This window comes from Ochotona princeps, chromosome 28, assembly GCF_030435755.1.
Source record: "Ochotona princeps isolate mOchPri1 chromosome 28, mOchPri1.hap1, whole genome shotgun sequence".
NCBI lineage: Eukaryota > Metazoa > Chordata > Mammalia > Lagomorpha > Ochotonidae > Ochotona > Ochotona princeps.
The window spans coordinates 21,579,244-21,605,448 of NC_080859.1; positions in this window are offsets into that span (position 1 = coordinate 21,579,244).

Here is a 26,205-nt window from a genome sequence, read left to right on the forward strand (position 1 = left end):
TGCCCGGGCGCTCAGGCTGCGCGGCCGGGCTTTTCCCTCTGTTTTTACACCTGCACAAACTCTACCGCACTCGCTTGTCTGATTTATAGCCCAATTAAAGGTTCAGTGTTCTCCCAGCCACCCGCGCCGCCGCCCTCCCCGCCTCCCGCCGGCCGCGGCCAGCGCAGGAATGCGCCCGGGCGGGGCCCGAGGCTGGCCCGGGGCAGGGGCCGCCAGGCGCCCGATGACCCGGACGAGCGGTGGCGCGGGTGACCGGCCTGCGCCGGAGAAACGCCAAGGAGCCTGGCGGGCTCTCCGGCCGGCAAAGCCTCGTGCGCTCAGGCCTCGTTCCCAACAGCAGCAGGTTCTTTTTCCTGGGGCTTCTATCTTGATTAGGATGAGGCACTGCGTGCGGGGCCGGCGTGCGAGGAGGGACGGCCGGGCGCGGGGAGCGGCCATGTGGCGCGGCTGGGCGCGGAAACCGCGCGCGTTCGGACTTCCACTCGCTGCCCCTGGAGACCCCGCTGTCCGCGCCGCAAAACACTCGTCTGCCGGCTAGGAGGGGTCGGCCGCGGCTCCCCGAGGACACGCGGGTACGGGAGGCTGTGCCGCTAGTCCACCGCCCTTCCTTCGGAACCCGCAGCCGGGAGACGCTCCCGCTCGTCCCGGGGCAGTGTGCGGGAGTCGCGGGGTCAGAGACCGTTCAGTCCGTGGCGCAGCCGAGATGAACGCGCGCTTCGGGCCCAACCGCCTCCTTGGCGGCCTTTTCTTTCCCAAGAGAATGCGCAACACAGCCGGGATGCGCGGGCATTGAGCATCTTCCTACCGCAAGCAACTGGGTGTTCTTTGCAACTATCAATCCACCTTTTTAATTAGACTAATTAGGGGCGCTCTGGAGTGTCGCTTGGCCGCGGTGAAAGGAGCCGTGAATGGCCGCGCTGGGGGCCGGGCGGGGCCTGAGCGATGTATTCAGCGCACAGCAACAGTGGCCACATTTGTCCCTAGTCATTGAAAGGAGGCTCCTTTAAAGCGGCAGCGGATTAATGCCACCCTGCATCCTCCCCCCCTCTAATTAGACGGGCCGGGGACCCCGCCGACGGCAGCCCAGCGCCCCCACGCTCGGTGGCTTCCTTCGGCAGACAAAAGTCTTGCCACCTCCCCACCTGTTGCCGGACGTCCTCTGCCCGCGCGTCCCAGGCCGGGCTGACTGCATTAGAATGGTTAGAATGCGTTGGAACGCGCGGCGCAGCCCAGACCCTGGAGTCACGAAGCGGGTGCAGACGGTGGGCTCCGCACCATCCTCTTGGTCAGCGTTCCAACACAGCTTGTCCCCAACTCTGTCCATCGCCACCCCACCCCATGTCTTGGACCGAGGAAGTTCCATGGAGAGCCTTTGGGACCTAGAAGCGAGGAGTACAATGCCCTCCCGAGCCGCTCTCTACGTTCTGTGGTTGGCGCTGCTGCTTCGCTTGGGACGTTTGCGCTCCTAGTCGCCCGACTTGTGCTAAGAGATCGCAGTTGAGCCCCACTAGCACCCAGAGGGAGTTCTCCTGTATCTTCAGCCTTCTTCCTCTCCTCCCAGCTCGTTCCCACGTCTGTCCTGGAAGTGAAATCGGCTTGGGTCACTTCATCAGACGAGCGGTTGATTATAGCCTGAAATTCATCCGTATTTTTCCCTCTGTCCTTCTCATGCTTTAAGGATCCCAGTGAGTCCAGAGAGACAGCAGCCGCGAGGCAGCAAGAGGGTGGGTGTTGATTTTGTCAGTGAGAAGGTGGTATTTGACATTTTCACAAAAATGAAACATTTTGACTAAAAGTTAGCCAAAGAGGGGTTGTTTCCCCACTTCCACCACCCTTTCTTCCTGCCCCCTCCCTCTCCTTCCTTAATCCTTTTTGGCAAAGAGCCAAAGAAATATCATCAGGTCACTGTTCTTGATCAGGTTAATTTAGAAAATCGAACCTCAGCAAAAGAAGCTATTAACTAAACCTCAACCCACAGCAGGCAAAATTCCCTGGATCTATACCTTTAAAAAAAAAAGAAAAAGAACGAAAGATGTTATGTGAGTGAAAAAGACTAATGGAATTCTTAAAGGCCTAAACTGATATTAATAGTTTTATTGCTTCCACACCATTCCTCACAATATTTTAAGTTAACAGTTGAAACATGGGTGCCATTGACACTTAAATTTAGCTTGGTAAGAAACTTGGATGGGGCAGAAAAATAGGAGACATGGGAAGATAAGAGAGCTGGCCCATTTGTGTTGGGGGGGGGAATTAAAATTTGCAGTTTTTAAATTCCTGGATACTTTAAAAACCCTGAAAAATATGTGCTTTAATCATCAAACTGCTTCTCTTTCCACTTCAGTTGTCGAATCCATTTTAATAAAAGAATGCCATACATGAAGTGCCCCAACTCCTAAGTATAGAGCTTGGTGAATTGCACACACTCGTATATATGTACCCATGTGATTATCATCTAAATTATAGAATATTTTAAATACCCCAAAAAACGCCAGGCCCCTTTCCAACAAATATCCTCCACTCTTGCCACCTTAGATTAGTTTTTTTTGTTTGTTTGTTCTCTAATTGCATGTAAATGGGCTCACACAGCATGGATATATAGATAGATAGATCTCCTTTCAGTAGCTTCTTTTGCTCATGTCTGTGGTCATGGGATTCATCAGTCAGTGTAATAATGTAATGACCAGTCAGCAAGGAGTGTGTCATCTGCGTAGGTCAAGAAACAGACAGCAGAAAGCTTCACCTTCCTCTGAAATGGAAACAACGATCCTTTCCCCTCTAAAATCTCCAGCATTTCATTATCAAGGTAATTTTGTGATTGTAAATTAGTAACCAAAGTGAAATTAACCTACCTCTGGTAACTGTGAGTGACCTAATTTTCCTGATGCATTTGAGGGCCAGTGTCACCAGGAGCAGAGGCCACAAGCTGCTTCCGTAATTGGATTCTGTATCCTACTTGCCATTTCATCCTCTAAGATCTGGTAGTCAGTACTCCTGGCCTCTTCATAAAGAATGACCCTGAACTTGAGGGAAAGAGGAGCCGGCATCCAGTCAGTTCTGTGCTCAGACCTGCAAGCACTTCCTGTGGCAGCCTGTCAAGTGCACTTCCAATGCTGTTTGAAAGTTAAGTGCTCATTTTGCGTCAAATGTAGCAGGCTGTGCTTTGTCCCACCCAGAGCAATTTACTCTGAACAGAGGAGGGCGGAACCCACCTGCAGAATCCGGTGGTCCTGTTTACTTCTGGTACTCCAGCATCTTCTCACAAAATCAGCTCTCACAGATGAGGAAGGTGGTGCAGCCACCTGATCATTTGTAATGCCTGCCCTTGACAGAGTAGAAGGGGTCGCTGGTACTGGACATGGGTAAATTGGAGGTTGTGGACACATTATTATCTGAAATTCAAAAATTAGTACTAAATAAAAATTGAACTTCAAACTAAGGAAGACAGCATGAAGATAAAAGTCATCCTCCCTGAATTGTCTTGGTGCCACTCAAATGAACTGACTCAGTAATTTCCAAAAATAACTAAAAAGAACTGCACAGTCTTTAGAATAGTTAAGAAATCATAATAATACCTAAAACTGGCAGGATGCATTCCTTTCTCCTGCATACCTTGTATCATGTGAATGGTAATGCCAACTCCAAAGAATAGTTTTCCGGTTCCTTCCAAAGGTAATTATGTGTGGCCTGACCCCACAGCCTAGACATGATTTTGTAGAGAATTCATCCCAAATAAATCTTTTTTAAAAATGTATTTCTTTGAAAGGTTGAGAGAGAGTGTGCAAAGAGAATCCTATTACTCTAATTCACTGATTCACTGCTCAAATGCCTGTAATGGACTGAGCGTGGCTGGGGCCAGAGCCACGAAGTGGAATGCAATTCAGGCTACCTTGCAGGACCTATACTGATAGAGAGCTAGGACCAGGTATGGGAGCCAGGAATGCAACACAGACATCCGCTGAGGCAGGCAGGTGTCTTATTAACCCATAGGTAAATACCAGCTTCCAGAGAAGGACGACTTAGGTGCACAGTAACACCTGTACATGCTACATAGTAGCTTTTCAGTGGTTTAGAAGATCTAATTATTTAATTGAACGGCAGAATATATAGAGAGAGGGAGATACAGAGAGCTCTTCCAATCTCCAGGCTCACTTCTCCGAGGGCCACTATGGTCAGTGCTGGGCCAGGTCAAAGCCGGGAGCCCAGAGCCGCTTCTGGATCTCTTGTGTGGCCTCAATACTCGGCCATCTTCCACTGCTTTCCTAGATGCATCAGCAGGGAACTGTATCAGAAGTGGAGCAGCTGGGACCAGAACCTACAACCCTATGGAATGCCAGTGTCCCCGGTGGTGGCTTTGTTCTTTAAGCCACAGTGCTAGCCTCTGATTTTAATTTTAATTTCATTTATTTGAGAGGGGGAGAGAAGGGGAGATAGAGACAGAGAGCGAGAGAAGGAGCGGGCTACCATGCATAGATTCACTCTCCAAATGTCCGCAATGCCCAGAATGGATCAAGTCTGTAGCTGGGAGGCAGGAACTCAATATAAATTTATGACCTGAGTGACAGGGATCCAATTGCTTGGACCACTAAAACTGCCCCCCCCCCCCAGGTTCTATACTAACAAAAACTGAAATCCAGAGCCAGAGCTGGGACTTGAATCCTGGCACTCTGAGGTGCGTCGAGAGCATATCCTTTGAGAGGCCAAACCTCTATTTTTAGCAAGAGCTTCTTGGAAAAAAATTTAAAAAGAATAAATAGATAAACTAGATAACATGTCTTTGCATGGGCAAAACTCTGCAGTACTCTTATTAATAAATGCTTAGCAGGTAAAAGGGATAAGCTGTGGGTGTGGGCAACAGACTGGATCTCACATGCATAATGCTTAGTGAAAAAGATGTCAGCTCCCAAAGTCTACATACCACAGGACAGCATAAACAGGACATTTGCAAAATCACAAAACTATAGAGTTCAGGACAGATTGGTTGGTGCCAGGGGACAGGGACAGGAGGGGGAGTCTGAGCATAAAATGGTGGCAGGAGGAGGTTCCTTGGTAACGATAGATTTCTGCAATTTGATTTTTGCAGTAGTTACACAGATGTGTACATGAATAAAATTGCATAGAACTACAGACACACACACAAATGCATGCAGTTGCACAGACTTGAATGTGTCCCCGAAAGTGCTTGCTTTGGAAAATTAAAGCCCAATGCAGCAGTGTTGGGAGGCATTAAGGTCATTAAGACAGAACTGTCATGAACAGATCAATATGACTATATAAAAATCTCTTGTGGGCGTGAGGTAACTTTTGCTGTCTGCTGTAGGCAGATACAGCGAGACGCTCCCCATGTGCTGGTACTTGAATCTTGGATTTCTGAGCTTTGTAAATTACCCAGGCTTGTATATTTCTTTATAGAAGTATGAGCCAGATCAAGGCAAGCATGTACTGCTGAGTGTACGTAAACATTTCCAGAAACTGAATGAGGTATGTCATGTGCTTAACCGTGTTCTACCAACATCAGTTTCCTGCTTTTGAAACTGTCTTGCAGTTAGAGAAGATGCTGTTTGCAGGGAGATGGATCAAAAATGGAGCAGCTAGGACTCAAATTATTGCTAATACGGGAAACTGATATTGCATGCAATGGTTTAATTCACTATGCCACAAGGTCAACTCCTTGATGTACTATTTTTTTTAAATCTTCTATGAATCTACAATTATTTCAGAATAAAAAGTTTAAAAAAATCCTTCAATCAATGCTTCATTAATAATACTTTCTTTTTTTTTTTTTTTTTTTTTTTTTATCTTTTGGAGGTTTTATTCCAACGGGGCAGGAATGGGTAGAGGGGAACGGGAGAGCAAAGAAAAGCAAGAGAGAAGAGAGAGAGAGAGAAGAGAGGGAGAAGAGAGGGGTAAGAGCGGGGTAAGAGGGGGAGGGATAAGAGCCGGGATAAGAGAGACCATTAATAATACTTTCTGCTGATGACAAGAGCTTTCATTGGTTGATTTTTCTTAAGGGCAATTAACATTACCCTGCCAGGTATTTTATGGGCAATATTTTAAGGGCTGATACTTTTCAATTATATTTCCTTTTGATAGTTCCACTGCTGGAGTTTTTTTTTTTTTTTTGAATGTGGAAAACAATGCTTGGAACATCTCATTGTTTGAGTGTGGATTTCATTTTGCAAATGGCCAGTTATGGCCAGGAGCCAAATGCGATAAATGTGAGCAAGCTGGCTACAGTATTTTTGGAGGCAAAATAATAGTATCCTCAGAAGTCTCAACACGCCATCAGGAGCGACAGCACCGTTGTTACTGATGCGCTCCCAGGCATCTGCCTGGAAGAACACGCTCATGTACACACAGGAATGATGAAGCTTCGAAAAAGCCTGCCTCATTTTTACAGTCATGCCTTCAAGATGGTTTCTGGAAATGGCTTATTTTTGAAAATGGTGTATTAAACATCTGCAGGGAAGCACTTCTTAATCTTGTTCTAGCAAAGCAGTAACTACTACCTTACTTGGTTTATCATTTGGAACTATTAGAAGTGAAATTTTTATTAACTCTAGACAAGGTTGTTAACTCCCTTATTCCCTCGGCCACAGGGTGGCTCAATCAGTTCTACTACTAGTTAAGTGGCTGCAATGAGGAAATGTGTGTTCAGCCTTCATGTGGCTCAGGTTTAATGTACACCCAGGGTCTCAGAGCTGGCTGGCCTGCCTGTCCGTGCACAATGATGTCAAGGCAGATTAACTGCCCTTGTAGGCAGCTGCCTCATGACTGAGTCTCAGACAAGTTTCCAACCCCGACGGCCAGTGTTTTAACCATCATACGTGTTCTTTTCCTTGAATGTTTTACTGCTTTACGATTTTATTTCCACTAGGAATTGTGGAGTTTTAAGTATTATTAGTGGTTCACCACTTTTGCACACATGTGTCCTATTATTTTTGGAGATTTATATGTGGAGAATGAAAACAGCCCTTTTATTCCAGCAGTTCCTGCACCTGTTTATACGCATGTGCTCCTGGCTATGTGAAGAGACCGGAAGGGAATACACAGGGTCCCGCTGAAGCACAAGTAGATTATAGTGACCAAGCAAAAACTTCTAGAAAAATCTCTAGCAATTATTATTTACTTCTTGATATGCTTAAACACAACTTATCATTTAAAAAAAATCAAGTAACTTAAAAGAGGCCCACCCTTCTAGAAATTCCTTTTTTTAAAAAGACGATTTATTTATTTGTTGGGAAGTTATAATCACAGAGAGAGTGAGAGACTCGTCCATGCACTGACTCGCTGTACAAATGGCTGGGCTAGGATGAAGACAGCTGCTGGGAACTCTGGGGTTCCCAAGCAAATGGCAGGGTCCAAGCACATGGGTCGTCTCCTGCTGCATTCCTAGATGTATCAGCGGGGAGCTAGGTTGGAAGTGGAGCAGCTCAGACTTAAACCAGAATTCTTTGTTGTTGTTTTTGTTAAGATTTACTTATTTTTGGGCTCAGTGCAGTAGCCTAGTCCTTAGTCCTAGGCTAAGGTCCTTACCTTGCAAGCGCTGGGATTCCATAGGGTTGCCAGTTCGTATTCCTGGATTCCCCCTTCCCATCCAGCTCCCTGCTTGTGGCCTGGGAGAGCAGGCAAGGACGGCTCAAAGCCTTGGGACCCTGCACCCACATGGGAGACCCGGAAGAGGCTCCTGGCTTCAGATTGGCTCAGCACTGGCCGTTGAGGCTACTTGGGGAGTGAATCTTGAGACAGAAGATCTTCCTCTCTGTGTCTCCTCCTCTCTGTATATCTGACTTTCCAATAAGAAAAATTTACTTATTTTGATCTGAAAGGCAGAATTACTGAGGGATATCTTCCATCTGCTGGTTCACTCCTTAATTACTGCAATGACCAGAGCTGAGCTGATCTAAAGCCAGGAGCCTGGAACTTCCTTCAGGTCTCCCACGTGGGTGTAGGGACCCAAGGACTTGGGCCGTCCTTCACTGCTTTCCCAGGACATAGACAGGGAGCTGAGAAGGAAGTGGAGCAGCTGAGACATGAACCACTACCCATATGGGATGCTGGTGCTACAGGCAGAAGATCAGCCTGTTAAGCCACCAGCCCCAAATGAGCATGATTCATATATTTCATTCGCTAACTTTTAAAAAATAGCCTCCTTCTTTTATCCTTGGAGTCAGTCATTTCCTCCAAAGCTTACGTTTTAATTAATTAATTAATTTTGAAAGTTTTACTTATTTTATTATTTCTTGAAAGACAGAGTCAAGAGAAAGGGGTGAGGGAGGATGCCCTCCACCTGCTGGCTCATACCAGAAGTGCCTTCAACAGCCAGGGCTGTTTATTTGACAGTGTCCATAACTTTGTCCGTGGTTTCTGTAAAACGGAATGGCATTTGTCATGGCAGCTAAGCTGGGTGCTCTTGTCCTGTGTCCAGGCGTCTGTCATGGAGTGGTGGCTGCGCTCCTTATCCCAGCTTCCTACAGAGGTAGACCCTGGGCAGTGGCAAGGGATGACTCAAGTCACCGAGTTCCTCCCCATATGGGAGACCTTGAATGATTTTCCGGCTCTGACTTGGGCCCCTGTTTGGGGGCCATTGCAAGCATAGGGCAAGTGAATCAAAAGATGGTCGTACTCCTCTCTGTTTTCTCTCTGTCTTTTTTTTTTTTTTTTCTGTTTCTCTGCCTCTCAAAAAAGTCAGAAAAAAGAAGTCAGTAGAATATTAAAAAATCTAACACTTTATTATGAAGTACTATAAAAAGTAGTAAATTTGGGGGACTGGCACCGTGCAGCAGCAGGCTGTTTCTCTACTCTGGGAGCACCCAGAGTACCCATGCAGGTACTGATTCGTGTCCCTGCTGCTCTGCTTCCCGTCCAGCTCCCTGCCTGTCGCCTGGGAAAATAGTGGGTGATGGCTCAAGTCCTTGGGCTCTTGCGCCCACGTGGGAGACCCCCAAAAAGCTCCTGGCGCCTGGCTTTAGATCAACTCCGCTTTGGTCATTGTGGCCGTTTGGGGAATGAACCAGCAGATGGAAGACCTTTTCCCTTTATTCCTCCTTCTGTAAGTCTGCTTTTCAAATAGAAAAAAAAAAACTTAAAAAAATAGGAAAATTTGGGAATTTGCTATCAGATTCTTGGACCTCTGTAGCACAGCATGGCACAAGGGTTAAGAAAAATGCAAATAGAGGGCCAGGCTGCTTGGCCTAGCGGCTAAAGTCCTCGCCTTGAAGGCCCAGGGATCCCATATGGGCGCCGGTTCTAATCCCAGCAGCTCCATTTCCCATCCAGCTCCCTGCTTGTGGCCTGGGAAAGCAGTTGAGGATGGCCAAAGCCTTGGGACCCTGCACCCGTGTGGGAGACCCAGAAGAGGTTCCAGGTTCCCGGCTTCGGATCGGCGCGCACCGGCCCATTGTGGCTCACTTGTGGAGTGAATCATCTGTCTCTCCTCCTCTCTGTATATCTGACTTTGTAATAAAAATAAATCTTTTTTATGCAACAAGGTGGAGGAATCCACCATGGTGGGAGGGTTTGGGGAGAGGTGGGGAGAATCCAAGTACCTATGAAACTGTGTCACATAATACAATGTAATTAACGAATTAAAAATAATAAATAAATTCAAAAAAAAATAAATCTTTCAAAAAAAAATAAAATGCAAATAGAGATCCCAAGAAGACAGTCTTAATTATCCATTCTGTTTTTTTTTTCTTTTGTACATCTTGCATGTTGTGATGAAGAGAAGAAAGACATCTGATTGTTGATGGGAGAAACATATTCATGGAAATATCATATGATATGCTTCAATGAAATATGAGCTAATTAATGTCAGGCCATAGAGAAATAACTGTGGGGGAGGAGAGGGAAGGAATAGACATAATACAAGGGAAATAGGGTGAATGGAAGAACAGACCGTGACAGTGCATGGTATTTTCAGAAAGCAGAAACCCCAGCAATCATCACACAGTGGGAAGCATGTGAGGTTGCCAGGGGACACTCCCAGCCTGCTCAGCCACATTGGGGTGTGAGGGGGCAGGGGGCTGCAGGCTGGATCCACTCAGCCAAGTAAGTGGTACTCTGCCCTCCCAGTGTGTTTCTGGTAAACTGACGCCTGCCTGGGGAATGTCCATGGACTTGGGCCGTTTTCCGAGTGAGGAGAAGAGAAGGGTGACATTAGAGACAGGCATCAGGCATGCACAGCTGCTCTTCATTTCTGCCCAGATCCATGGTGGGGTGGGAGGGAAGGAAGGTGTGGGGGAGCCGGGTGGGTGAGGTGAAGGAGAGGGTGAGCTGGGCAGAGGGGGAAAACTCCCGAGGACTCGCGATGATGCCAGGCACCGTCATGGCGCCACACTGCCTCTCCCCACGTGGCACCCCAGTGTCTTTGCTGCTTCCCTTCACCTGCTGGATGCACCCCCAGCAACCTCACGGCTAGGGAGCTGCCCTTCTTGGTGCTTTGCTTCCATGAACCCAGGCTTAACCCTTTCAGAGTTATCTTCCTTCATTGCTTTGATCTTTACCTCCGGTCATCCACCGTGTCTGCTCAGTTCCTCTCCACTCCCACTATTATCAGAAAGTGGGTGTCTGTGCCTCTGCGTGGACCTCTGAAATGCTTTTCTCCTTGGTTTTCCTTAGCTCTGGTCTCCCTGTTGTTGATACATTCTGCAGGTTCACTTTCTGAAAAGCTGCTTAGCACGACATGCTTCTGCCAGGAAGGGAAAGTGGCTGTGTTACAGGTGACAGGATGACATCATAAGTCCTCCTTATATCTGGGATCTTTCACCATCCCAGCAGATGCTGCCAATTCCTGGGTTTGACACTATTGATGATGTTGCTTTCTGTGCTGGTAGTCTTTGCTCCCAGGATTATCAGCATCACATGGAAACCCAGCTGAGGTGTTACCATTAGGACGTGGTTAACATGTATGCAGTATCTTCGGCTACGACCTGTGCTAAGCACATTATGCAAAGTATCTCATGTAATTCTCACTGCTTTCCTACACAAAACATTCTTGTTTTTCAGAGGGGAGAGCTAAACCAAGAAGAGGCTCTGCAACTTGTCACTTTCACATAAGTGAAATCCTCGTCATGGATGAACTAAGATTCGAACACAGGAGGCCTAGTGCCAAAGCCTGGACTCACTGCCCTTGTTCACCCTTGCCAGTGAAGGACTTGCCCCCCACCAACCTCAGTTCCTGATCATTTATGATGTGTACCCCTTGAAGAAGCAAGTGTGAATTCCTACTGTGCTTTGGGGAAGTGCCCGTGCTCACTGTGTGCATTTTAAGTAGCCACTGCATTTTAACCTGTTTAAAAGTACAACCACACCTTGTAATTAATTTGTTGTGTAAGTCCTTGAGTGTAGTTACTGTTTAAGAAATGTTTGGGCTCGGCGGCGTGGCCTAGCGGCTAAAGTCCTCGCCTTGAAAGCCCCGGGATCCCATATGGGTGCCGGTTCTAATCCCGGCAGCTCCACTTCCCATCCAGCTCCCTGCTTGTGGCCTGGGAAAGCAGTCGAGGACAGCCCAAAGCTTTGGGACACTGCACCCGCGTGGGAGACCCGGAAGAGGTTCCTGGTTCCCGGCATCGGATTGGCGCGTACCGGCCCGTTGCAGCTCACTTGGGGAGTGAAACATCGGATGGAAGATCTTCCTCTCTGTCTCTCCTCCTCTCTGTATATCCGGCTTTCCAATAATAATAAAATCTTCAAAAAAAAAAAAAAAAAAAAAAAAAGAAATGTTTTCTGAGCACATCGACTAATCTACCAAGTGAGCAGAGTGAACAAAAGGTTGGAGCTGAGTGGCCTTGTCTGCATATCCAGGGATGAAGCAGCAAAGACAAACCAAACAAACAGAAAACAAACCTGTGCTCACCGTAAGTTCGAACTGAGCAGAGCTACACTGTCCAACTAGAGGTCAGGCTGGCATAATTCACATCTTCACCTGTCTACGGATTGGTCTTACTGAACGAAATCCATAGACCAGCATAAATGTACCAGAGACAAAGTTCTTTTCGCTATATCTGTGTACAAGACTTTCTATTCAAATTGAGAAAAAGCTTCATGTTTTGTATTTATTTGAAACTCGGAATCGAAGAGAGAGGAGAGGAAAGAGTGCTTCCTTTTGCTGCTTCATTCCCCATTTGGCCATAGTGGTCAGGGCTGAGCAGGATGAAGCCAGGAGCCAGGAGCCTCTTCTAGGTCTCCCACGTGCATGGCAAGGGCCCAGGCATTGCATCGTCCTCTGCTGTTTTCCAAGGTGTTCTAGCAGGGAGTTGGATTGCAAGTGGAACAGCCAGGGCTTGGACCGGTGTCCACAGAGAATTCCATTATCACTGCATTAGCCACTGTGCCATAACATCTACCAAGCTTTCAATTGGTCGCAGTGCTGATTTGAGCCAAATAAACAAAAATGATGCTTATCCGCTCACATATCAATCATTGAAAATAATCATCTCATGGATTCCGCGTGAGCACATTCTGTTGGTTGTGTCCACAGAATCTGGGGAAGAGATGTCAGGTTGCATTTGTGTGATATATTTCCATATTCACCTCATGTATGCCAAGAAGGCGTTGCTGCACTCCGGCATTATTAGATATGTGGTTGTGCTGCTGGGGCTGGAACAACACACAGGGTTGTTGAATGAACAATTCACACCAACAAATGTAATACATCATAGAAGCATGAGAGATTCTCTTAAAGAGACAGTAGGAAGGAGGCGAGGAGAATCTGTGACTCTCCACACAGCCAGTTAACTAGGACACATCATGGCTATGTTGTTTGCACTGTCTCCTAAGATTTCCCCTGGAGAATTCAGATATATTTGTGGATCTGGTGTTTGGATGACTGAAGTGTTTTTTCTTTTTTACTTTAATTAGCTACTCTTGAAACTGTGTTTAAGTGATCACGGTGTTTTTGGTCTTAAAAACCTAGACAGCATAGGTCTGTGGGGTTAGGTGGATGAACACTGAAATCCAGGGTAGAGAAAAAGCCATCCACAGCCACGAGTGCGTGGAAGAAACGGGCCGCCCATGCCATATCTGAGAGCTTGGTCCGATGGGAGGAGACTGGGCAACCCAGCCAGCTCTGCTCCTTTTGTTTCTTTCCGAACTTGTTAGCATTTGAATCTTCTGCTGGACTTGTAGATTGCAGCCTGCTGGGCCCCACTCCTGGACTGGGTCCAAGATTCTGCAGTTCTAACAAGTGCTCCCTGCCGCTGCTGTCTTGGGAGTCCCATTGGAGAACCAGTGCACAGAATACGCAGTGAGGCCTGGGGTAAAAGGGCAGTGTATCCTTAATTGTCCTCAGGGCAGTTTCTGGTCCCTGACTCTTTGTACCCACACCCTTCCCTCAAGTTGTGACTTCCCTCCCTCAAGCTGTGGAAGGCAGGGTGTTTGTCCTAGCGGTTGAGCTGCCTTGCAATGCTTGCGTCCCACTTTGGTGTCAAGTCCTGACTCTGCCTGATTCCAGAAACTTGGTAATGCAATCCGAGACACGCAGGGGACGATGGCTCAAGTACTTGCACCCCCTTTCCCCTTTGTGGGAGACCCGGATCAACACAGGTCTCCTGGCTTCAGTCTGGTTTATGCGCCCCAGCGTGGCAGGAATTTGAGGGGTGAACCAGCAGATGGGAGATTTGTCTTTTGTTAGCTCTCTGCCTTTCAAATAAATACACAAGGATAAAAATGTAGAAACTTTAGCAAAAGAGATGTCTTTTCCATAACCTGAGACTCTCCTCCATCTTGCGAGCACTGATTCACTTGGCTGACATGTCAAGGGGGACTTTATCTGCAACACCACTGGCACAGCCACCTAGCAAGGCCTCCAGCTAATGGCATCGAAAGACCTGAGGCTTCAATCACCAACCAGTGAGGAGCTGAATCATGGGAGTAAGCAAGGCATGGATCTTTTCCGCGGAGACTTGAGAGAAAGAGGAGAGACACATGAGAGAGAGGAGAGCTAGGGAATCCAAGATAGTTGTGTTCACATCTCTGATCCAGAGTAGCTGCGTCATACATGTTGTATGGAACGGCTAAGTGTGGGGATAATCTGTTACACAGCAATAGATAACCAATAAAAGTTATCACCTTCCCTTCTACGTACTGGGCAGTAAGAGCCTAGTAGGAGACACCTTAATGTAGCTCGCTGGGTACTGTAGTCAGTTCAGAAGTCTCTCTCCTTGGGGCTTTAATTTACCAATTTTGTACCTGGAGTATCTTTTTTAAACAGGAACCTTCACTCAGAACTCTATTGCTTATTCTCAGAAGCTGTTTGCATTTTAAGGAAAGCTTTAAGAAAAGCAAAATCCCAATGGCTAAACAAAGAGATTCCTGCTGGATACAACTATACTCCTAAGTATCTAAGTATTATGTTTATAAAAGATGCATTTATTTATCACACACACACACACACGTAGACTTTCCATCCGCTGGTTCACTCTCGAAATTACCACAACAGAAGCCAGGAGCTAAGAACTCCATCCTGGGCAAGGGCTCGAGCACTTGGACCATCAACTGTTGGCCTTCCAGGCACAATCATGGGAAGCTGGATTGGAAGCAGAGGACCTGGAATTAAACCATCACCCCAGTATGGAATGCTGGCATTGTAAGAGGTGATTTAACCCTCTGTGTCACATTGCTGGCTTTTGTAATGAATATTTAGCCAATTAATATCTCTCAGAAGCTAAATATCTACAAGCATGTAAGAGCTACAGTATGCTCACCTGTAACATGAGGTTATATACTTAGAGTAAATGGCTGAAGCAGGCACTTCAAATTCACAAATGAGAACTGTCACAACAGAGGATGATATTAAGATTTTTTTTTTCCATTGTAGAGAGGACCAGGGGAAATGTACCTCATGTTTTCCATTTTGTCAACATATCTTGAGACACATTTATTAGCGCAAGTGAGAAACAAAATTCCATCACCACAGACAAATAGATTATTAGGTTTTTTTACTTTGTAATGATTACATGACTTTTGTGGATTCAAAGCTGGATAATCTCGATGTTAATAGACTAATTTATGTGGAGGTAAAGTTACAAATCATTCACTTAAATCTTGGCCCCGTGCCCACATTCTAGAGGCACCCTGGGGAGCACTGTATCCCACAGCTAATGTCTACACAGAGTGAATTTCTGAACATAATTTATGTAGATGAAGTGTGCAGAATGTTTTTATTTGTTCTACATCTCACTGTCTCACCTCTCCATGAACTTCCCAAACCCAGATCTACTCCAAATATTCTTCCTCCCCTTCTCCACACTTCCCTCCAACGTGTTTGCTTTGGCAACTTTCATGTTCTAACAAACAATTCTCCCAAGGAAATCAATCACGCTTGCACCCGAAGAGAAATCCTGGACACTCAGTGCGATGACAAAATGAAACATGTTTGAGACAAACCATGTGTTCCTGTGTGTCCGGGATTATGTTATTTGCTCAAGGAACATACTCCTAATGTGTTTGGCTTCTGTTACTCCTCGTGACTGCAACTTTCATTGTCCGGTGGAATTTATGCTTTCAGAAGCAACTGCTTGGACTCATGTAAGGGAACACTTTTGGAATGTGGAGCCTGCGGGATTCACTGGGTAACGTCATTCCAGCCTCCTTTTCAGGCAAGTCTGGCTCATAAAAGGGCACCAGGTGTTTGAAGGATTGTGGGGATTGGAGCAGGCATGATGGTTCAATTGGCTAATCCTCTGACAACAGGCGTAGGCACCTCATATGGATACTAGTTCATATCCTAGCGCTCTACTTCCCATCCAGCTGCTTGCTTATGGTCAAGAAAAGCGTCATAGAATAGCCCAAAGGCTTGGGACCCTGCACCTCCATGAGAGATGCAGACGGGGCTCCTGACTCCTGGCTTCAGCTTAGTTCGGCTCTGGCCGATGGGGTCTTTTGGGGAGTGAACCAGTGGATGGAAGATCTTTCTGTCTCTCCTTCTCGCTTTAGATCTTCCTTTCCAATTAAAATAAGTAAGATCTTAGGGGAAAAAAAGGATTGTGGGGGGATTGAGTTTCTTAAATGACAGGAATCTGTCATATTTTGAAAGCTATTTGGTTTATCAGTCGTTACAGGGGAGGTAGAAACAGAAATACTGATATGAGTCCCACTCTCAATGTATGAGACCCAGTGGAAGGAAGAAGCCCAGGCGCTCTTCTGTTCTAGCCTAGGATTGCCACAGCTGAGGGCCAGTGCCAGGCCTGCAGGGTGTTAAATCCGGAGGGCCCTGGGAAACTCAGCTCTGTGGAAGTCTGATTTGTTTGACTGTATCTTTTTTTTTTTTTTTTAAAGATGTATTCATTTTATTACAGCCAGATATACACAGAGGAGGAGAGACAGAGAGGAAGATCTTCCGTCAGATGATTCACTCCCCAAGTGAGCCGCAACGGACCGATGCGCGCCGGTCCGAAGCCGGGAACCAGGAACCTCTTCCAGGTCTCCCACACGGGTGCAGGGTCCCAAGGCATTGGGCGGTCCTCGACTGCTTTCCCAGGCCACAAGCAGGGAGCTGGATGGGAAGTGGAGCTGCCGGGATTAGAACCGGCGCCCATATGGGATCCCGGGGCTTTCAAGGCGAGGACTTTAGCCGCTAGACCACGCCGCCGGGCCCTTGACTGTATCTTATCAGTCTTAGATTTCTTCTTTTTCCCAGACTGACAAATATCCTAAATAAATGTTCCTTGCCTGGCATCTAATATATTCAAAATTTTAGGGTTTCCTGGATTGATCCTAAAGGAAAGGAACTGAAAATTCCACATTATCATCCCCTAGAGATTCTTGGGTGCACAGTGTGTGTGTGTGTGTGTGTGTGTGTGTGTGTGTGTGTGTGTGTGTGTGTAATGAGGTAAGACCCGCAAAGGGAGCCTTTTTTGGCCAGGGTGATTTGTGCATTCGTAATGTCATTCATTCTTGGGTCACACAAAATTCTTAGCTAAAAATCAGTGTTTTATAGATTTATTGAATTTTAAGTCCGCCTGTGGTTGCACTGGCAGGGCCAAAACAAATGATTTTGTGGGTTTAATATGGCTCATGGGCCAGATATTTCCCACCCTTGATCTAGACCGATGATTTGAGATCAGCTCTGTAGCTTAGTAAAGTCTTATTTCTGGAGATAGGTAATCTCCCTGAATCTCAGTGTTCTCATTTGTAAATTGGGCAATAATCAGATATACCTCATAGGTGTCTTATGAAATTGTATGATACAATGCAGGCAAAAGACTGGCTTAGGATGCAGGCTGTCTCTTCGCTGCTGTCATCATTACCTTATCATTGAGCTATGGTTTGACTGTGCTTCTCCAGCCAGATGTGTTGGGAACCCAGTTGTCAATGCAACAGTGCCTGCCACAGATGTTTTAGGGATGGGGGGGCTGCCCACTTCCCTACAGATTAACGCTGTTTGGGGAGTGGATTCTTCGTCAGAGGTCATGTTGAGTCCCCCTTTGGCCTCTCCGCTGCCCGGGTGACACCTTCTGCCAGGACAGGGCACCTCAAGGACCTCCTCAGATGTCAGCACCTGCCATCTTACACTTCCTGTCTTGGAAATGTGCAGAAATGAGTTTCTGGTTTTCATCAATTACCCACTCTAATATTTTTGCTATAGCATCACAAAATGGACTAAGATACACTGCCAACAAAGTAACATGCTAGCCAGGTTTCCCCCATTGCCCCCCAGAATCTATACTGTCCCAGACTAGCTTATGGTGCTTCAGAGAGGTAAGCTTACACAGATGGTGAGACTAAGGGCTCTTGAACTATTTAAAGAGGGATAGGGGGTCATAAGATAGGAAGACAAAGGAAGCTTCAAAAATGAGGCCTTTAGCTAACCATGAAGGCAGGACGAGAATGGCCTGCCCACAGTTGCCCTGCCCTGACACAGCTGTGCCTCTTATTGACTAAGCATCTGTGTCCCCGACCCCTGGTGGTGTGTTACAGTTCTGAACCTCAATGCGATGAGATATGGGGTGGGCACTCTGGAGAGAAGGTCATAAGCTGGGGCCCTGTGTTGGGGTTAGTGTCCTTACAAAACAGAATGAAACTAGGGCTCCCTCTCTGTGCCCTGTGAGGACACAGCAAGATGGGAGCTGACAGCAAGCCAGGAAGAGGACCCTCACCAGGAACCCATCTGTCTTCTACATCTTCCAGCCCCAAGAACTGAGAGATAGTCACCTGTTGTTTAAGCGTCTCAGTTAGGGCCAGCATTGTAGCACAGTGGCCGCTTGCTGCCTGTGGCACCAGTAACAACGCCCGTTCTGGTTGCTTCATTTCCAATCCAATTCCTTGCCAAATGCACCTGGGAAAGCAGCAGAAGTTGGTCCTTGGGAAACCTGGACCTTGGTTTTAGCTTAGATCAACTCAGGCCATTGTGGACACTTGAGTAGTAAATCAGTGAATGGAAAAATCTCTCTGTTAACCGAGTACCAAAAAGAAAAGGCCTCGAGGTGTATTGTATTTGCTCCAGCAGCTCCAGCTGAGTGAGACACTTGGCTTGGAGGGCAGGAGGTGGGGGATGGCAGACTCCAGAATTCTCAGCCCTGCCCCTTCTACGTAGGCTGTCTGCTTTGCTTACTGGACTGCACTGGTGTGTTCTTGACTGGCAAGAGCCAAGTGTCCTGTTCTGACTGGGGTCACTAAGTGAAGGAAATCTGAGTGGGAACTATTGAAAGTATTCTCCTCTTTGGTTCCAAAGAATTTAAATTCCTCAGCAATGATTTTTTTTCTCCCTCTCTCTCTGAAATGTTTGCTTTCCTTAGTCTGTTCATCTCTGCCAACCATTCCCAAAATAATACAAAGTGAAGGCATTTTTTTCTTCACCAGATCATTCCTCTTCTGTTTTATTTTGTTTATTTGTTTATTTTTATTACAAAGTCAGATATACAGAGATGGGGAGAGACAGAGAGGAAGATCTTCTGTCCATTGATTCACTCCCCAAGTGACCGCAATGGCCAGAGCTTGAGCCAATCTGAAGCTAGGAGCCAGGAGTTTCTTCTGGGTCTCCCACATGGGTGCAAGGTCCCAAGGCTTTGGACTGTCCTCAACTGCTTTCCCAGGCTACAAGCAGGGAGCTGGATGGGAAACAGGGCAGCTGGGATTAGAACTGGCACCCATATGGGATCCTGGGGTGTCTAAGACAAGGACCTTAGGCACTAGGCTACCACGCTGGGCTCTTCTTTTCTTCTTTTGAATTCAGAGCTATGCATTCCCAATTAAAAAAAAAGAAGCCACCAACTCCTCCTTTTACAATTCACAGTCATTGATGATTTGATTTTCAGTTGGGGCAGTGCAGGTGACCGAGTAGGACAGGTGAGAATCAGCATTACTAAGTCATTAAGACCAGGGCAGTTAAGGACTGGCAGAAACTACACGAGGAAAGGGAGCATGAGCTTCAAGAGGTTCATGGAAAATGCATTATAGGAAAACTGTATGTGAATTTCACAATGTTTTGGCAGCAGCAGACACCTATGATTCCACTTTTCACAAACTTGTTGAAAGAGAAGGGAAACTGTTCTCCAACATTCCAACGGGGCAAGGTGGATTCCTGATTCCTACTGATTCCCTTGGCGTGCTGGTTCCTGGGACTGGGCTTGCTCCTGGAAGCTACCTGTTGCTTGGTCCAGTGCTGTTTTGCTCACGACTTCAGATTCTGTTTCCTATGCACTCTTGACTCTCAGCTTTCACTGGGGACTCTTTCTCTTGTGATGGGTCAGTTGGTTTCCTACCAGCTCTGATTCAAGCATGCGCAGAGACGCTTCTCGCAGATGCTCCTGGGTAGGGGGCACCCTGGGGCACTCTCCAAGGACAGTCCTGGTCTCACCCAGGTAGAGTGTGGAGCCTTGTAGGGATTCTTCAGTGGGTTGGGGAATTGGTAGAGAAGACCAAGTCCAAATCCCCGCCCGCCCCCGGCAGTTTCTCATCTCAACCACTGTTATCACTACGTTAGGGCATTTGGAGTCCAGTTTTCGGTAAACATTTTAAAAATTAGGTGCCTGCAGTTCAAGGAGGTTTGCTATGTATGACCTCTCATTGGTCCGCCAACTTGACCCGACCTCATCGTGCATGGTTTTTCCTAGACAGTGACTAGTAGTCGTACACTTTCTCGCCAGACCCAACCACGGTGCCATTCAAAGTGAGTCCATCTCGGCGGGCGAGCGTTGGGAGGCAGAACGCGGCCGGATGTGCGCAGACGGGTGCCTGCTCGTATTGATCCGGGCTTTGCTGCCGGGACCCCTGGGCTCTGCCGTTCCGCTATTTCATTTTATGCTGGCTGGGCTAGGAACGGGCGCGCGTTCCCCTTCTCATTCTGCCCAGGCATCATGCGCTATGGTTGTGCACTGGGCGCTATCTGCAGAAGGAAGACCTTGGGAAGAGCTGCTTGCCCGGAGCAGAGAAGCTAGTCCAGGGCTGGGGAGCTCGGAGCGCTTCTTCCAGAAGCCCCACTGCACTTGGCTCCCTCACCAGCCTAATACGGCAGCCCATATTGTTGCACGGGAAGTCTCCAGCCAAACCAAGTTCTTGTAAAAATAAATACTCATCAGCAAATATTTTGATTAGTTAAAAATGTTCGAAATGGCTAGCTCCCCTCGCCTCCTTCTGCTCTCCGCACGGCTCGGCCGCCGAGGGGAGGCTCGGGCCCGGAGGCGGGCGGGAGTTGGCTAGGGCGCGGCGTGCTGCGCTCCCCGCCCGGCCCGGCTGGATCGGGACGCGGTCATCCCGCGGGCGCCAGGGTAACTCGGCCCGAGGGCCGCCTGGACTGCCCCGGAGCCGTCCACCACCTCGCGGCACTCACTTGCCTTAAGCTCTTTTATTAAGTCCCCCGGTGGAGCGCGGCTGCGGCTGCGGCCGCGCCTCCTGCGCCCCGGTGGTCTGGCTCCTCGGCGCGGCGCACATGCTAAACAGATTAACATGCCTTGGCTGACCCACGCTTCGCAACCCGGGGATAGGGTTTCTGCAGCTCCATGTGGAAATTAACCTATCTGTACCCGTGGTCAGCTGCGCCCGGCCGCTCCCGCGCCGGGCCCGGGCAATCCAAACAAACCAGGCCGCCGGCTCCCTTTGTTACTCTTGGCCCCTTCCCCCTCTTCCCGGCCAAATATTTATTGGAAAAGAAATTGGGCCCACTGTGGGGCACATTTCTGAGAGCCCTTTATTTGCAAATGATTTTTGGCAGGGGGCGAGCGGGTGGCGGGGAGCGGTTGGGGTTTGCACAGGGCACCCTCGGGCCTGGTTGATAAAAATGCATGCGCTGTCCTCCGTTTGCTAGTGTCAGCGCCCCGTCGGGTGAATTCGGGTGTTTGCTTTGTTTCAGACCAAGTCTGTTTCTCCATCTCAGCCTTCTCCCGCTCACACTACCAGGTTAGGGAAGCAAGGAGATTGTTTCAGGTTTTCTTTTGCCCATTTGGAGGAAAAGGTACCAGCCCTGCAGTCCCCCTCTCAACGGCCACCCCTGCCAGCGCCCAGGGGCACCGGGCTGACCAGTGGCGCACCCTTGGCTACTTTGGGTTTTCCTCTTGCTTCCTTGTAAGCAGGTATGGGATTCAGTGGGAGGGGCGGTCCGTGTTCATCGGAGGCGCTGCCCGGAAGATGGGCAGGAGGACAGGCGGGGCTCTTCGTACACTGCCCCCGGATGCTGTGCTGAAGAGTCTCCACTTTCCTTGGGATTGTGCACGGTGACCTTGTGCCCAGGGCCTCCCCGGGTGGGGTGGTCTCCCAGCGGCTTCGCAGCGGCTTGGTTGTGCACTTGAGTATTTGGCTTCCTCGGGCTGTGGCAGCACCCATCCCAAGAGCGTTCCTTCTGCCAGAGATGCTCACCGTGGCGCTCCCAGCCATCCTGGGAGCGCTGCCTGACTTGGGACATGAGACGTGGGATGTGAGGAGGAATGAGAGACAGCGTGAAGCAGGACATGGGACGGGAGGCGCCGGTCGTGGGATGTGAGACACAGATGTGGGCCAGAAGGCGTTGGACTTTGGACATGAACCTGAGGGGTGAGGAGCCAGGTGTGAGAAGTGCACGTGGCTCCCATGTGACTGCGGCGACAGCATCAGTGGAAGCAGGGTCATCCCGGGCCACGGGTCAGCATAAAGGTTGGGCACGCTGCCGCCTCCTGAGGGACAGGTGGGCCTCTGCCCACTCGTTTCTGCCCTTTGCCTTCAAGTAGTGTGTTTCTTGGCTGGGTGACACGTTCCTGAGACAGAAAAAGTTTTCAATGCTGCAAGGCTTCCAGAAAAACAGTCTGGGACCAGTGGGTAGCACACTTAGGATGGTTTCGGGCTGACACAGAGGAGAGGTACTAGAGTTGGTGTTGATAACGCTCCCAAAGCCCGGAACTGTTGAATCCCAGCCAGAAATAAATGTGCTGAGCAGGAGGGAAATCACTGACCCCTGGATCCACTCCGCCTAGAGAAATTCTCACTGGAAGCAATCCGAAGCAGCAGAACTTGGAAAGAACGAGGCTCGAGGCCTCGGGCAACACAAGGGCCAAGGCCGTGCTGGTGGTTCTTTCCCCCGGCATGGAAATCATCTGGGACATCCTTCCTTGCGTCTCTGGATCCATGCTGGTTCACCGGAGGCTGGTGGTGAGAGCATTGCTTGGCGTGTTTCCAAGGCAGCTGGCATCTTGATTTCTGCTAATCCTCTTTGTCTTCCTCAGCACCTCGATATTGTCCATATGGGTCATGTGTGTGGGAACGCACAAATCACAGCAACTCTTGTCTTTTGTCGAGAAGGGCTGACAGGGCAATAAACACACGAGGCCTCCCCCTCCAGGAATTCCTCATCCTCCCTGTGTGGCTCTAGCCCTGTGGATAATATCATTACAGGACTAAACAAATACACAGTCGATCCCAATCAACCAGGAGGCACTGGGGACTCCGCAGTTCCTCTCCGCAAGGATGATACAAGTAAATTTACACTCTCAGCTTGGAAGGGCTCCAGCAGCCGTGAATAGCTGCTCAGTTCTGTCAGGCTGAGGAGAAGCCAGGGCCAGGGCTAACCCCCCACCCACCTCCCGCTCCCAGCTCTGTCTTTGCTCCCACCAACGTGAGCTTTCAGGATTCTGTTTTGCTTCCTATCCTCAACTGGGAACATCAAGGACGAGTAACACGTTTATGAACCCTGGAGCTCAAAGCAGCAGATTTTACTACGAAGTTAACATATTAAACCCAGTGACATGGATGAAAGGTTAACACACTTTTGCCAGCCTGGAGCTTCCCCTTGCATGAGGATCTCCTGTGTATAAGCTGCCGCCGTTGCTGCTGCCTGGAGGTGGCATTGCCATCACCTGCCCCCAACCTCCCTACCATGAAACTGAGGACTCAGAGCCTTCAAGTCCCACTGCCAAGTAGATGCCTTTAATTTTTTTTCTTTGGAAAGGGTTGTGATGAGGACGGGACTCTGCGTGCAGTTTCCTTTCCCGAAGCTTAAAAACGAAGCTCTCCTGATTCCCATTGCTGCCGGTGTGTCAACAGGTCCCCAGGACACACAGGCTTCTTTTCTGTCTGTTCTGGCAATCTCAGACTGATTTTTTAAAAAAAAAACATCACTCTCTCTGCAACTGGGATAGTTCCCTCTGTGTGTGTGTGTGTGTGTTGAAAAAAAAAAAGACTGAAAAGAAATATATCAAAACACCAACAGCAGTGGTGAGATGATACTTTTAAAAGATAAATCTTGATATCTCTGCTTCCCCCCAGGAGTGCACACTGGGGACTCAGGTTGGAGTGTAGTGGGGTAAGTTGCCTCTTAGGGTGTTGCCATCCTTACTGGAGTGCTGGTAGGAATCTTACTGGCTCTGCTTTCTATCTGGTTTCCTACTGATGTGCCCAGCAAGGCACCAGAGGATGGCCCGGGTGTTTGAGCCCTTACCGCCAGGCTAGGCTGGCATTCCTGGCTCTCGGCTTGGGTCTGACCCAGCACCTGCTGTTGTGACAAGCTGGGAAGTGAACCAGCAGATACAAGACAGCTCTCTTTCTTCACTGTTTTTCAAATAAATATTTAATGAAAGATAATCTTTTTAAAAAGATTTATTTTATTTTTATTGGAAAGTCAGATATACAGAGAGGGGAAAGAAGATCTTCTGTCTGTTGATTCACTCCCCAAGCAGCCACAAGAGCCAGAGCTGAGCTGATCTGAAGCCAGGAGCCTCTTTCTCTGGGTCTCTCACGTGGGTGCAGGGTCCCAAGGCTTTGGGCCATCCTCAACTACTTTCCCAGACCACAGAGAGCCGGGATGGGAAGCGGGCTCTCTGCTGGCTCACTCCGCAAATGGCCACAATGTCCAGGGTTAGGCCATCCCAGTTCTAGAACTTCATTTGGGTCTCCCAAATGGGTGCAGGAGCCCAAGCACTTGAGCTCTCCTCTGCTGGCAGCTGGATAAAAAGTGGATGGGACTTGAATGGTCACCCATGTGGGATGCTGGTGTTACAGACGGCAGCATACCTAACTCTGCCACAGTGCTGAGAAGGAGTATGTTATTTTTAAGACAAATAAAAACTTTCTCTAACAAGTTATTTTTAAGTGGCCAGAGTTGTGATACTAACGTCCCGTATGGGTGCTGATTCAAGTCCCGATGCTGCATTTAAAAAAAATATTTATATTATTTTTATTTGAAAGGCAGAGTTTCAAAGAGAAGAAGAGAAAGACAGGGAGGGAGAGAGAGAGAAAAAGAGAGAGAGATCACCCACCCTCTGGTTCCCGCCCCAAATAGCCACAACATTCAGAACTGGGCCAATCCAAAGCCAAGAGCCAGAAGTTTCTGGGTCTCTCACATATCTGTCAGATCCCAAGGCCTTGGGCCATTCTCTGCTGCTTTTCCAGACCATTAGCAGGGAGCTGGATGGGAAGTGGAGCAGCCAGGCAACTAACCAGTGTTTACAGGGGATGCAAGTGCCACAGAGGCTTAGTCTATTACCATGGTGCCGGCCCCTGCTCCATTTCTGATCTGGATCCCTGAAAAACAGCAGAGGACGGCTTAAGTGTTTGGGTCCCTGCCTTTGAAATGAATAAGCAAATCTTTAAAAAATGGTTTATTTTGAAACAAAGTTCTTCTCTGTGGTAGCTCTCCTATTTGTATAGTAGAACCCATGTTCCATAAAGCTAGCATTAAGACATGGAATTCACGGACTTCCTCATTTATCTGTGAGCAGCGTCTACTCACAGTTTACTCAGGAAGGTGGAGGTGGACCAGGAGAGAAAATAGCAGAGAGAATTGTAAGAGTAAGATGGCTTTTCTTTTCACAGATTCTTTCTGGTGCCGACAATTCACTCCTGGAGCCCACAGGAAACACCTCTGTCTTCTGCAAGTTCCCACGGACCTTGCAGGTGAGGGTAGGCTTGGGAAATACCTGTCTTTAAGTCTGTGAACATTCAGGCATTCCAAGGTGAGCCTGAAGGCCCTGAGGATGGAGGGAGGCATATGGGAAGCACCTGCAGGCTCAGGGAAGAACGGCCTGTGGCTCTTCTGTGAGGTTGGGCAACCAAGCAGAGGAACTAAGCAAGGAGGCATGGCAAGCTGAGCTCGGTCCAGATCTGGATGTTAAATGAGAGGGGTTCCAGCCAATTGGGCCCTGAATGACTAGGAGAGCCTGGGTGCCTAAAAGTCATTGCTGGGCTCAATTTCCTCATTTCAACATGAAAAGTATTTTGATCTTTTGTTGCAACTAGCTAATTATAAAGAAGAAAGGTTTATTCATCTCTGCTTCAGGGAGGTTCAAGGCTGAGGGGCCACACCTGGTGGGGGTATTCCTGCAGAGATGGAGCAAGGAAGCAAGTTTGAGTCTCGATTCTTTGTAAAGATTTCATTTGCTCATTTATTTATTTGAAAGGGAAGTGGGTGAGGGAAGAGGAGAGAATATCTTTGACATCTTCCATCCGCTGTTTCACAGCTAAAGGGCCAGGCCTAAACTAGAAGCCAGGCACTCCAATCCAAGTCTCCCACTTGAGCGGCAGGGACCCAAGTACTAGGACTATCAACTGATGCCTCCCAGACACATCAACAGGAAGCTGGATAAGAAGCAGAGATGGGACTCTATTTGGGCACTCCGGTTGGGGAGTGCCACTCCCATTGTGCCATAATGCCCACCTTGGTCTTCCTCTTCTTACAAAGCTGCAAACTGTACAACCAACCCCCTACGTTCATCTGCTTTGTAAATGAATCCTAAGGGCTCCACTTCCACATACCAGCAACACAGGATTCTGGGGATTACATTTTCCCAAATTTGGGTGACAAGT